Source organism: Herpailurus yagouaroundi, unplaced genomic scaffold, assembly GCF_014898765.1.
Source record: "Herpailurus yagouaroundi ecotype Mexico unplaced genomic scaffold, PumYag 67793, whole genome shotgun sequence".
In the NCBI taxonomy this organism is placed as follows: domain Eukaryota; kingdom Metazoa; phylum Chordata; class Mammalia; order Carnivora; family Felidae; genus Herpailurus; species Herpailurus yagouaroundi.
This window is the reverse complement of record NW_024420586.1, coordinates 24318596-24330153: the sequence shown is the minus strand read 5'-3', so window position 1 is coordinate 24330153 and position 11558 is coordinate 24318596. Positions and strand designations below refer to the sequence as shown.

At 43.3% G+C, this 11558-nt stretch overlaps 1 long non-coding RNA gene across 1 annotated transcript; it reads right to left on the bottom strand.

Annotated features, from left to right (window-relative positions):
* Positions 1–3701: 3701 nt before the first annotated feature.
* Positions 3702–11371, bottom strand: LOC121026105 (uncharacterized). The gene is made up of 2 exons (XR_005788266.1): positions 9971–11371; positions 3702–3839 (listed from the first exon to the last, which is right to left on the bottom strand). It is a non-coding gene; the product is annotated as an uncharacterized LOC121026105 (long non-coding RNA).
* Positions 11372–11558: the final 187 nt, after the last annotated feature.

Genomic DNA, 11558 nt, shown 5'->3' with positions numbered 1-11558 from the left:
ATGTTGAATCCAAGAGTCTCTGTGCCTTAGGATTTGTACATACTAATAAAAATCTAAACTGGGTTAATGGATTTTTTTCCATTTACATCTTTCCATTTACATCAAAAGGCACACATTTCACAGTAGGCTGAAGCTTTGCAGCTTGAGGTGCAATCCAGACACATAATATTAACTATATCATACACAGAAGTTTGTTGAAACCATATACCTTGCAGCCAAAGAGTCATCCATCTGACCAGATAGTCACAATGTTTGTCATTTCCTTTAAAATCTGACAGCGTAGGCTACAAGGTAGAAAGGTGATATTGCAGATCGGGTTTTCTAATTTAATTCTTTTTTTCAACGTTTATTTATTTTTGGGACAGAGAGAGACAGAGCATGAACGGGGAAGGGGCAGAGAGAGGGAGACACAGAATCGGAAACAGGCTCCAGGCTCTGAGCCATCAGCCCAGAGCCCGACGCGGGGCTCGAACTCCCGGACCGCGAGATCGTGACCTGGCTGAAGTCGGACGCTTAACCGACTGCACCACCCAGGCGCCCCAGCAGATCGGGTTTTCTAATACGCAGGCCCTGCAATGGAGTTTAGTGTTCAGACTGTTTATTCGAGAATGTTCTTGGCATCAGTGCACATGGAAGCAATGGGGGAGAGGCCAGATTGGACAAAAGGGCAAGTCGAGGTGTTATGTGCAGTCCTTTGGACAGCCTTGGCTGATCATGTAGGAAAGCTCTGGATGGAGGGTGGCCAATCAGAGATTTCCAGAGCTGGGCTGAAGATAGCCAGGCCTTTCTACCTCCTCATCAGTCAGTGACTGGGTGTGGACCGAGAGAGAGCATGGCCTCGTGCTAGGTGTCCCTTTGCAACTGTGGCCACCCTTGCAAGGGCTGGTGGCTAAAGATTATGCTCCCAGCGCTCCCAGCAGCTGGGGCCACAAGTTATTGCTTAAAGGAACATCTAGACGCCACATCAGAGTATCCACTGTTAGGTGAGTTGGGGATTTTTTTCTAGCTTTATTGAGGTATAATTGACCATAAAAATCATATATATTTAAAATGTACAATATAATGATTTGATATACCTATACATTATGACATGATTACCACAATGAAGCTATTGGACATATCCATCACCTTCCGTAATTACCATCTTTTTGTAGTGAGAACACTTCAGATTTATTCTTTTAGCAAATTTCAGGTATATAATACAGTATTATTAACCATAATCAGCATGCTGTATGTTACATCCGCAGAAATTATTCATCTTATAACTGAAAGTGTGTACCTTTGGACCAACATAGGTGGGTTGATTTAAAATTTTTTTAATGTTTATTTAGTTTTGAGAGAGAGAGAGAGAGCACAAGCAGAGGAGGGGCAGAGAAAGAGGGAGACACAGTATCTGAAGCAGGCTCCAGGCTCTGAGCTGTCAGCACAGAGCCCGACGCAGGGCTCGATCTCACCATGAGATCATGACCTGAGCTGAAGCCAGACACTTAACTGACTGAGCCACGCAGCACCCCTGAAATAGGTGTACAGGATTTTAACATATTCTGTCACAATATAAATAAAATGATAATGGAATAAAAGTGTTTACATTTAAAATGATTTGCTTCAAAAATACTCAGTATTGGGGTGCCTGAGTAGCTCAGTTGGTTAAGCGTCCAACTCTTGATTTTGGATCAGGTCACAACCTCATGGCTCATGGGTTTGAGCCCCACATCAGGCTCTGCACTGTCAGTGTGGAGCCTGCTTGGGATTCTCTCTCTCCCTCTCTCTCTGCTCCTCCCCTGCTTGTGCTCTCTCTCTCTCTCAAAAATAAACTTAAAAAAATAAAAAAAATTTAAAAAAGGAAAATAATACTCAATATTAACTGTTAAAAGGAAAATGTAAGTTATAATTGACAAGCCATAAATGAAAAACTTTAAAATGCAGACAAATCTTGGTTTTTAAATTTTATTCCCCGTTAGAAGGAATCAGGGCAGGGAAAACACATGAACTTGGAACACATTTTTGTGCAATTAAGTAAGGATGTGCTCACTGATGGAGACATGTCAAAAGGACACAAAAGCCAGCTTGCAGGGGCTTCCACTGGCCAAAAATGGGATCATTTGAGTATCAAAATAAATGCTTAGTAACAGATTATAACCATTTTTAATAAGAATCCATGAACCCGTCCTCATAATAAGTGCATACACACACATGTACAACATACAGGCACAAATGGATAAATAAGGGTGCTATGTTAGTTTGTTTGGGCTGCGATTACAAAATACCACAGGACGGGTGGCTTAGAAACAACAGAAATTTATTTCTCACACTTCTGGAGGCAGGAAGTCTAAGATCAGGGTGCCTGTATGGCGCGGTTCTGGTGAAGGCCTTCTTCCAGGTTGCAAACTACCAACTTATCACTGTCTTCACTTGGTAGAAAGGGAGAGGGAGCTATCTGGGTCGCTTGTATCCCATTCATGAGGGCTCCACCATCATGACCTAATCCCTTCCCAAAGGCCCCACCTTCTAACACCGTCACCTTGGTTATTAGATTTTCAACATAGGAATTTTGGAAGGATGCAAACTTTTTAATCTATACCAGGTGCCTTACAGTAGAATACAATTAGTAAATGTAGAAAAAAAATTGATAAGAGTTAGAAAATCACCACTTTCAGGGGCGCCTGGGTGGCTCAGTTGGTTAAGCATTCAACTTCGGCTCAGGTCATGATCTCACAGCTTGTGGGTTCAAGCCCCGAGTCAGGCTCTGTGCTGACAGCTCAGAGCCTACAACCCGCTTCAGATTCTCTGTATCCCTCTCTCTCTGCCCCTCCCCTATTTGTGTGCTCTCTCACGCTCTCTCTCCCCAAAATAAATAAACATTTTAAAAAAGAAAATCTCCGCTTTCAATCATTCTTAATTTAGGCAAGAGTAGTCAATGAATATTAACTGGTTGGGAGGGGTTTGAGTCTACAAAATATCCTATTCATCATAAAAGTGTCTATGTACTATTCTTGCAAGTTTTCTGTAAATTTAAAATCATTTCCGAGTAGGGGCACCTGCGTGGCTCAGTCGATTAAGCTTCCGACTTCGGCTCAGGTCATGATTTCATCGTGAGTTGGAGCCCTGCATGGGGCTCTCAGCTCTCAGTGGAGAGCCTGATTCATTCAGATCCTCTGTTTCCCTCTCTGCCCCTCCCCTGCTCGCACTCTGTCTGTCTGTCTCAAAAATAAATAAAACATTTAAAAGTAAACAAATCAAATCATTTCGAAATAAACATTTAAAAATGTAAAATAAAATATGATGGGAAAGAGGAAATACCCTGGCTTGAAACTAGAGAATGTTTACAAACCTACTTAATCTTTAAGTACAGTCCACTTCTGCATACAGGGGACTTCCATGTCAGCAGATTTGGCTCAGGGGTTTCCTGGCCTTCCTTCCTGGTCCCCACAGTTAAGCGGAAAACCTGGTGTCTGGAAGAGTCTGATGAAGGCTAAGGAAAGAAGGGGCCTTAGCCAAGTGACAGCTGGGGTTGGGGAGACAAAGATCTACCAGACAGAATGAAAATAGTAACCATGCTAGTTTCCTAATGAGAAGGGCTTGTGATCTAGATTAGGCAGGAAAACCTACTGGGGGTGGGGGTGGGGAGGAAGTTTATGGAATGAAAAATGCCTGGTACATAAAAGTAATCTCTCAATATTTGTGGAATAAACACACAAGTGACCCTTTAATTCAAAATATACTCGGATGACAGAAAGTCATCACAGACAGTTTTTTCCTCCTTGAAATCAAGATAAAATTTGTTTCTGGAAGAGTGATCCGTGCCTTCTTCACATAAGTCGATTCTTCCACTTTTTTTGCTGAAAGGATAAACATGACAAATTAGATAAAGGTTAAATGGGTCATTCTCATGTATGTTACTTAACATTTTTTTTAATGTTTATTTATTTTTTGAGAGAGAGACAGAGCCAGGGGAGGGGCAGAAAGAGAGAAGGAGACACAGAATCCGAAGCAGGCTCCAGGCTCTGAGCTGTCATCACAGAGCCTGACGTGGGGCTAGAACTCACAGACTGCGAGATCATGACCTGAGCCGAAGTTAGACAATTAGCCGACTGAGCCACCCAGGTGCCCCTACGTTATTTTATACTGTTCTAAAAATGCTTTTAATAAGTTTTTTAAAAAGTGGGTCTAAATGTTTTGAATCTTTTTGATAAGCATATATTTACTTCCTGTCTCTTGTTTTTTCTTTCTTCTGTATTTTCTTTTTGAAAGTGGAATATTCAAAACAAAATACATGTGCTACCATTAAAATCAGGAAAACAAAAGAATGTGGCAAAATCAGCCATCATCTCGACAGTAATAACCATCCTTTACCATTGTGATGTATTCCTTTTGAATGTATTTCTTCTAAGCTGTTGTATTACATGCCTGAACAGCTGTAAATGGAAACTGATAGCCCTGTGGGTGGAGTGTGGGAGGTTAGAAGCCCTCATTCCTGATTTCCATCCTAACTGGGTCTGCAGTGTCTCCTACATATGCTTGATTGTGGCTCAGAACACAGGGCCCTCTACCAGGCTATGTGCAAAATCCTGTCCATGGAATTTTCTGGAAGGAAACAGGCCACGGAGGGTGTAAGGGAAATTTTTTTATTTTGTTGTTGTTGTTGTTTTTAATTTATTTTTGAGAGTGAAAGAGACAGAGTGCAAGCAGGGGAGGGGCAGAGAGAGAGAGACACACACAGAATCCGAAGCAGGCTCCAGGCTCTGAGCTGTCAGTACAGAGCCCGACGAGAGGCTCGAACCCACAACCCTGGGATCCAGACCTGAGCCAAAATCAGGAGCTGGATGCTCAACTGACTGTGCTACCCACGCGCCCCTATTTTTTAAAGTTAATAACTAAAATGGCACATCTTTATCATGGCTCTGCAAAGCAAAACTGACGAAATTTAAAGTGGGGTTCATGAGCAAATGGAGAAGAAAGAATTCTTGAGCCGTTTTTGGTGCAAAAAGTGATTTTATTATATCACAGGGACAGGACCCCGTGGGTAGAAAGAGCTGCACTGTACTTTTAAGTTTGTGGAGGGAGGGGGAAGAGTGATCAAGTAAGTCTCCAAGGAATTTTGATGCAAGGCTTTCAGCTGTTAAGATAAAGTTACTTTTAGTTGTTAATAAAATATAAACATTAAGGCACCAAGGCAGCCATGAGTTCCTCTAGGAAGGTCACGCTCTGCACATTTCCGGTGTCTCTCAGTGGGCTGCAAGCTGTGAGGAGATTTTAATTTAATCTACAATGCCTTTGTTTCCCTCATCAAAAACGATTCAATTTTCCAACGTCCATAACTTTATTGTCTTCAGAATCTTAATTACTATTGGTTTTTTTTTTTTTAATATTAAGATTCATGTCCACCTGGGAGTGGTGAAAAAAACGATATGTCCTGTGACTCAGCATTTTTTTTTCCAGAATCACTTATGTCCAGTCACACACTGGAACAGAGGATGTCACAAAAAAAACATTGGATTAGGTGCTTTGAAACCCTTTGAAAAGAATCTCTAGGCATTATAAATATTGGCGTAGGCTTATTCTTTGCTTCTCCTATAACCTAGTCAGTTAAGACATTTACAAAAGGGAAGAATATGAAAGAGAATACATTCTCGATTTCAATATAATGAGATACTTATACACCCATTAAAACAAAGGCACTACTTTGGAAAGACACCATTATTTTATTGCCAAGTGAATAAAAATAAATTGCAAAGCAATAACCATTCACTGAACTCATTTCTGGTAAAAAAAAAATATGTTGGTATAAGAATAGCAAAATGTTCAGAAGCATACACAATTATATTTTTAGGAGGCTTAATTTGTCAGTTCTTTTTCTTTCATGACATCTGATTTGTCAGTTATAGAAATATTCACCTTTGGGGTGCCTGGCTGGCTCAGTCGGTTGAGCATCCGACTTCGGCTCAGGTCATGATTTCATGATGCGTGAGTTCGAGCCCCACATGGGACTCTGCGCTAACAGTGGGATTCTCTCTCTTTCCCTCTCTCTGTGCCCCTCCCCCATTTGTGTTTTTTCTCTCTCAAAATAAATAAATAAACTTAAAAAAAAGAACCTGGCTTCAAACCTGAGTTTTAAAAACATATATTTGCCTTTCTATTAATTTAATACTCCCAATGTCTTTTTTTTTTTTTAGGTTTGTCTGGGTTTGTATTGTATTGTTTTGTTTTTAGCATTTAAAGCTTCTATCCAGAAGGAATTTCTTGTGGCATAAGGAGTAAGATAGATGACGAATTTTTGTTTTTTCTCCAAATAACTACTAGATACCCTAGAAATATCTGAAACTTATCGGAATTTGTCAAAAATAGCATATAGAAAAAATAGTGAAAACTTTTAATCGAGGGAAAATCTCAGAACCCTTTAAATATGTTAAGTTTTTTTTTTTTAATGTTTATTTATTTTTGAGACAGAGAGAGACAGAGCATGAACGGGGGAGGGTCAGAGAGAGGGAGACACAGAACCGGAAACAGGCTCCAGGCTCTGAGCTGTCAGCACAGAGCCCGACGCGGGGCTCGAACTCACAGACCGCGAGATCACGACCTGAGCCGAAGTCGGAAGCTCAACCGACTGAGCCACCCAGGCACCCCAAATATCTTCAGTTTTAAAAGCAGTGAGACGTAGAGGAAGAAAATGCCATACAAGAAGCAATCAAACTAATCACCACCCAAACCAGAACCATGCCAGGGCATTAATTGAATAGGGGGAAGCCACAGCACCTGGAAATACATGCAATTTTGGCATCAAAACTTCCAAGTTGGTAAGGGAGAAAAAGGCTTTCATTGTCTTCATCTTTAGTCTATAAGAGTTATTAAAAAAATTGGGGGGGGGGGCGCACCTGGGTGGCTCAGTCGGTTAAGTGGCCGACTTCAGCTCAGGTCATGATCTCACAGTTCGTGGGTTCGAGCCCCTTGTCGGGCTCTGTGCTGACAGCTCAGAGCCTGGAGCCTGCTTTGGATTCTGTGTGTCCCCCTGTCTCTCTGCCCCTCCCCCGCTCATACTGCCTCTCTCTCTCAAAAATAAATAAACATTAAACAAAATAAAAAACTTTTTTTGACATTTATTCAGTTTTAAAAGACAGAGAGACAGAGCACGAGCAGGGGAAGGGCAGAGAGAGAGAGGGAGACACAGAATCCGAAGCGGGCTCCAGGCTCTTAGCCGTCAGCACAGAGTCCGACGTGGGGCTCGAACTCACCAACTGTGAGATCATAACCTGAGCCGCAATTGGACACCTAACTGACTGAGCCACCCAGGTGCCCCAGTGTTTTTGTATTTTGGGGGTAAATACCCAGTAGTGTGATTGCAGGATGGTAGAGTAGTTCTGTTTTTAACTTTTTCAGGAACCTCCATACTCTTTTCCACAGTAGATGCACCAGTTTGCGTGCCCAACAGTTCAGGAGGGGGTCCCTTTCTCCAGGTACTCGCTAACACCTGTTGTTTCTTGTGTGTTTGATCCTAGCCATTCTGACAGGTGTGCAGTAATAGCTCTTTGTGGTTTCAGTATTAATTTCCCTAATGGATGGTGGGGCTGAACATCTCGTGGCTTATTTGCCACTGCATATCCCATTCAGTGAAATGTCTCTTCATACCTTTTGCCCATTTTCTAATGGGATTGCTTGTTTTTTTTATTGTTGACTTTTGGGAGTTCTTTATTCTAGCATGTTATTTGTTGTTGTTTTTTTAAGTTTTTCTTACTGATTTGTTTTGAGAGAGAGCACATAAGCATAAGTGTGAGTGGGGGAAGGGCAGAAAGAGAAGGAGAGAGAATCCTAAGCAGGCTTCAAACAGTCAGCACAGAGCCCGACGTGGGTCTCGATCTCACAAACCATGAGATAATGACTTGAGCCAAAACCAAGAGTTGGTAGCTTAACTAACTGAGCCACCCAAGTGCCCCTCTAGCATGGTATTTGGTCATGTTTTTAATCCACTCTGCCAATGTGTCTTAATTGATGAATTTAGATCATTTACATTTAAGATCATTATTGATATGTTAGAGTGTAAGCCTGCCATGCTAATGGGTTTTTTGTTTGTTTTCTCTGTTTCTGTTTTTTTTTAACGTTTATTTATTTTTGAGACAGAGAGAGACAGAGCATGAATGGGGGAGGGTCAGAGAGAGAAGGAGACACAGAATCTGAAACAGGCTCCAGGCTCTGAGCTGTCAGCACAGAGCCCGACGCGGGGCTTGAACTCACAGATTGTGAGATCATGACCTGAGCCGAAGTCGGACGCTCAACTGACTGAGCCACCCAGGCGCCCCTGTTTTCTCTGTTTCTTATTCCTTTCTCTTTTCTTACTTTCCTGTGGGGTCCTTGAAGATGTTTTAGGATTCCATCTTGACTTATTTATAGTGTTTTGAGTGTGGAGCTTTGTATAGATTTCTTAGTGGTTGCCTTCCGTAACCAGTAGATAATGTAACTTATCTATTGGTATCAGCATTTGCTACTTTGAATGAGGTCTAGAAACCTTACTTCCTTTACCCTTCCCACTTTTTAAATGTAATTGTCTTAAATCTTTTCTCCACGTATATTTAACACCATATCAGATAAAGTAGACTTCAGAACAAAAAACAAAAACAAAAACAAAAAGAACCCAAAAAACAAAACAAAACAAAACAAAAACTTTAGTAAAAACAAAGAGGGACGTTGCATAATGATAAAAGGATCAACGTACCAGGAAGATGTAACAATCCTAAATGTGCATGTACCAGACAAAAGAGCTTCAAAATACGTAAACCAAAAACTGATGCACACCAGTCAGAATGACTAGTATCAAAAACACAAGAAATGATGAGTATTGCCATACGCTGTCAGTAGGAATGTAAATTGGTGCAGTCACTATGGAGAACAGTATGGAGGTTGTTTTTAAATATAAAAATAGAAATACCATACGGTCCAGTAGTTCCACTACTGGGTATTTACCCAAAGAAAACAAAAACACTAGTTCAAAAAGACACATGCACCCCTATGTTCGTTGCAGCGTTGTTTACAACATCGAAGATGCGGAAGTCACCCAAGTGTGGGTCCATAGATGAATGGATAAAGCAGATGTGGTATATATACATACAATGGGATATTACTCAGCCATAAAAGAGAATGAAATCTTGCCGCTCACAAGATGGACGGACCCAGAGGGTATTATGCTAAGTAAAATACATCAGGCAGAGAAAACCAAATGCCATATGATTTCATTTATATGTGGCATCTAAAAAACTAAAACAAAATAAAACAACAACAAACAGAAACAGACTGATAAATACAAAGAAGAAATTGGTGGTGGCCAGAGGGGAGAAGGGATGGGGAGATGACTGAAATAGGTGAAGGGGATTAAGAGGTGCAAACCTCCAGTTATAAAATAAATAAGTCATGGGGATGAAAAAGGTACAGCCTAGGGAGCAGGGTCAACAATACTGCAATAATGTTACATGGTGACAGAAGCTATGCTTATTGTGGTGAGCACACTGCATAATGCATAGAATTGTCAAATCACGATGTCGTACACCTGAAACTAATATAACCCTGCATGTCAACTATACGTCAATAATGTTTTTTAAGTAGGCTTCATGCCCAGCGTGGAGCCCAACGAGGGGCCTGAACCCACAACCCTGAGATCAAGACCCGAGCTGACATCAACACTGGGACACTCAACCAACCAAGCCACCCACGCACGCCCTTCAATAATAATATTTAAAAAAAACCCTAATGGAGCTGAAAGGAGAAATAAACAGATGCACTGAGTTGAAGACTTCAACACCCACTCTTATCAATTGATAAAACTACTAAACAAAAACTCAGCAAATATATGGGAGATGCGACCCATCCAACCCCACTTACACTGCCCGGAAACTCGTCTCCTCCCTCAGCAGGAAATGTGTCCCCAGCAAAATTAGGGCACAGGCTTGCATCATCTCCTCATCTCTGTGTGGGATTGTAAACTCACCTGCTTGCTGGGCCCTGCTGACCCGAGAAGTGAGGAGAATGTGCAGGCTGCCTGGTGTAATCTGTTCAAGTGAGTGGGGGTGAATTTTCCATTGGTACCCGGCTGCTGCGGGGCTGGTATTACCTAAAAAGTTTCCTGTTGTTAGTCCACCTGTATTTTGGCACCTTTGGCCAAGGGGAGCAGACTTTCCCCGTGGCTTTTTATTTTTTATTTTTCTTCCACTCCTGTGGGCAGTTCTGGATGGGCCCCCATCCAGGGCTTACAGGTGGCAGTGAGGCAGCTGAGGAAATTCACTGCCCTGTTATTTCTCAAATCCTGGGGGTCCTTAGGAAGTTTGTTTTCTTTCCACCTTTCAGAACTTCCTGTTTGTTGTGCTACAGGAATCTTTAGTTGCAAGCGGGAGGGTTTGGGAGGAATGGGGCTACTCCAACTTGGTGGGAACTAGAAGTCTTAATATTATTTATTTTGGTGCTTCAATTGTCCAGATTTGACCCAGTGAGACCCTCTTTGGGCTGCCTCTCCTATCATTCGGATATGTCCCCAGCATCCTCTGAGCACTCCCTTACTTTCTGGCACAAGATGTTCCAAGCTCATCTTGTACTTTCCTGGCTCAGCCCTAGAAAGAGCGATTTCTTCAAAGAGCCCTGAATCTTCTCGTGGTGAGTGACATTTAGAAGCCACTAATAACGGGGGCTAGCAGATACCCCCCCCCCTTCATCCTCCTGGTGCTCCGACGCAGCTTTTCCAGACATAAGGTGTGTGAAGGCCGACAGTAAATACTCCTCTTCCAGCACCTGAGGCCCCCAACGGCTCTCCATCGCCAGTCACCCTGGCATTGGTCGCTAAGGAGCTACGGTTTGGCTCTGGGAGCGAGCTTGCATTTGGCCAGCCCCCAACAGAGCTGGAAGGTTCGAGAAAGATCTCAGGGTTGAAGCAGTCAACTCCTTGGTTTGCAGGCGGGGGCGGGGGGGGGGGGGGGCGGCGTTTAGGTTACGCGATGAGCGAGGAGCCTGGTGGATCCAGCGATGGGTGGGTGCCTGTTTCGCCCGGTGGGGAGCCGGCGTTCTGCCAAGTCACTGCGGGTGTCGGGCCCCCGTAATCAGACCTGGAGCACCCAGGCGCCCCCGCCTGGAACCGGCTCCTGCCGTGGGGCCACGTCGCCCCTCCAGCATCTCCCCTTTCTCTCTCCGCCTCTCACGTCTCCTTGGGCACCTCGGCGGGCTCGTCACATCCCACTCCAGCCCCTCCCTTCTAGGTCTCCCCCAACCCTCCCTAGGTTCCCCGTCCCTTGGGGTCTGTGCGTGCCTCTGGTTGGTGCCGCCGCACAGGCTGCGCAGGCACCTGTGAACTTGGCGACAGGGGCGGGGCTTGTCGGGGGCTTCAGGAAGCTGCGCGGAGGGAGCGTTAACCCCTATCGCCCTAGTTAATGCGCAAGACAGTATTGATGACTTATGGAGTGCCCGCCACCACGTAAGCAGCAGATAAAAGTCCTGTTCGTTAAGACCTCACGAAATCTCATACAATAACCTGTATTTTCTTTTTTTAAAAAATGTTTGTTTTTGAGAGAGAGATAGCCGGGGGGGGGGGG